This window comes from Eptesicus fuscus, chromosome 9 (genome assembly GCF_027574615.1).
Source record: "Eptesicus fuscus isolate TK198812 chromosome 9, DD_ASM_mEF_20220401, whole genome shotgun sequence".
NCBI lineage: Eukaryota > Metazoa > Chordata > Mammalia > Chiroptera > Vespertilionidae > Eptesicus > Eptesicus fuscus.
The window spans coordinates 11,517,223-11,520,070 of NC_072481.1; positions in this window are offsets into that span (position 1 = coordinate 11,517,223).

The window sequence follows — 2,848 nt, forward strand, 5'->3', positions numbered from 1 at the left end:
CAGGCCAATTGGCTGTGAGGATCAGCTGTCTCTATGATGGGAGAACTTCTGTGCTGGAGACACCCTTATGAGGCAAGACTTGCTTCAGTGGGGCTTTGGTGCTCACTGAGTCTGCCCCCTGAGTGTGTCCCTTATGGATCTGAGGAGATGTAATCTGGATGGGCCTACTCTGACTCCTGGGTACACTGGCTCTTGGATCTCCAAGGAGGTGCTAATTTAGCCTCTGCCTGAGGCCATCCAGCAGGAGCTACGGAGAGATCTGCAGATTCCTCTTCTTTGTTTGGGTTTTGGAGGTGCCCAGATGAGGCCCAGCTGTGAAGCAATGCAAGTTCCTGTGGGGCCTTGGGCTTCTTTTGGATGTTCTGGGTCTCACTGACTTAGCTGCAGTTTGTTAGGTAAGTTTAGTTTTCAAAGGACCAGGCCATTCTTATGCAAAAGCCTCTGCACACAGCTTGGATGGGGCGGAGTCTCAGGGCGGAGCAGACATCAATGGCTTCCTGTCAGCCCTACCCTAAGAGGCCCCAGGTCTCCGTGTCCCTTGGTAATTGCTGCAAGTACCTCTGAGAGAAAGCCGCCCTCGAGTTCTGCCCGCTGCCAGACAGTCCAGTTTCTCCCCGTATGAGTCTGGATCCCCAGAGTCTCACCCGGAACTGGAGTTCAGAACAGTCAGGAGCTTTTGTCTCCCTCCTGATTGAGAGAGCCAGCCGCATACTCAGTTGCCAGCCCTCTCTGCGTGTGCACGCCTCTGTACCTCTGCCTTTACTTCCGCAGCTCCTCTGAGTCTCAGTGTACTTTTCTCTTTCCTTCTAGTTGTAGAATTTCCACTCAGGCAGCCTTCCTGTGGTTCTGGATGATGTCCGTTTTGTCTTTTAGTTATAGTTTTGAAGTTGTGCGAGGCAGCAGTTCAGGTGTTTACCTATGCCGCCATCTTGGTTTCTCCCTTCTAATGAATATATTTAAACAAAACTACTAAGAATAATAAGGATGAAGAAAAAACTGTATGCAAGAATGTAGGATACATTTTCGTTTTTTAAAAAAGGAGAGTAACTTGTTTTAAAGCAGTTGTTCAGAGGGTGTTTAAAAATTGCTACAGAATGAGAAAGAAAAAAATATAGGACAAAACAATTTTTGAGTGGATATAGAAAGTTGTAAAGGGTTTGTGGAGAAGGAATTTTATAGGCAGTCAAGCTGGCTAAGATCGAACTGATTTATTTATAAGGTTTAAAAAAACGAGCACAACAATATATGAATGCAAAACTAGAATTTGGTTTTCTCAGTTAAAACAGCCAAGTTTTCTTAGATTATTGGTCTGCTCTTTATAAGAGATTGTAAAAGATTTTTCATTACCTCTTGAGTAAACTGCACAGGAAACAAAGATTTTGTGTTTTATTGGAGTTGATATTTTTAAGAGAGCCCAGATGACTCATGTTTAAAAGAGCAAAGGGTTTTTTGTTTGTTTGTTTGCTTGTTTTTATATTTTTGACAATTTTGCTTTTCCAAAATCAAGTCCTAAATGAAATCTTGATCTCAAACTGGCCCTTTCAGAGGGCCTGGAACATCTCAAAGGACTTGTTCTTCCTTGTGAAAAGAGAGATGCTAAAAATAATTTGGTTTATTTGACAAGTGAAATTGCATGACAGGCATCAAATAATAGATGCTTTAGCTTTTTCTAAGTTATATTTGTATGGGTAAATATTTTAAAGTAATATAAATATTTTTTAAAATGTATGAAGTTCAGCCCTGGTTGGTGGTTCAGTTGGTTGAGTGTCATCCCATGCACCAAAAGCAGTTGTGGGTTCCGTTCTCAGTCAGGGCACATACCTAGGTTGTGGTTCAATCCCAGGTCAGGGTGCATACAGAAAGCAACTGATAGATGTTTATTTTTCACATCAATGCTTTTCTCTCTCTCTCTCTCTATTCCTCTTTCTCTTCCGCTCACTCCAAAAAAAAAAAAAAGATTAATAAACAAATCCTTGGCTGAGGGTTAAAAAAATGTATAAAATTCATGTAAATTTGTCAATGACTGTGCTGTCCATATGTCCTGGTACAACGTTATCAGTCATGATTCTAGTTATTATCTGAATATGATGCATTTTACAGAGGCAACCACATTTCCTTGTCAATTGGATTATAATACACTAGAGGCCCAGCACACGAAATCGTGTGGGTAGAGTCCATAGACCTAGCCTGCGATTAGGGCCATCTTCTGCCCGTTTGCCAGTCCCCAGGCTGAACGCCAACTCCGCTGCCGGGGCGGGTAGGTTGCAGGTGCGCCCCACAACTTCCGTCAGCGCCGCAAGCCCCAGCAGTGGCGGTGGTGGCAGCAGCAGCGCCCATGTGAGTGGCCCCGAGTGGGCAGCATGTTCCATCAGCAGCCAGCCCAGCCCACACACATGGAGATGATGTCGTCCACACCTGCTTTCCCACCGGCCTGAGCCCCTGAGCAGCTGGGGATGAGCTGGGGATCCCAATGGCCTGACAGCCAGCCTGGTCCTCCCACCACCCACCCTGGTTCCCCCGTTCACCATTGCTGATCCATCGGAGCTTGTGGGCCAGGGGGAGGGACCAAGAGGTCAGTCATTCTGCCCACTCACCAGTCCCCAGTCCTTCCCCGCCACCACCCACCCACTTCCCCGTGGTTCCCCATTTGCCAGTGGGCAGGGGTGGGGGTGTGGGGGAGGAGGGAGACGGAAGGGACTGAGAGGTGGTCAATGTACCTCATGGTAACTTGTCGAGCGTTCATTCTGGTCATTACACTTAATGTCCCTGGCCTTTTATTATATAGGATTCTCATCAGATCTTTAAGCATGGCCAGCTTAAGCCTTTTGTCATTTACAGATAGTTATTG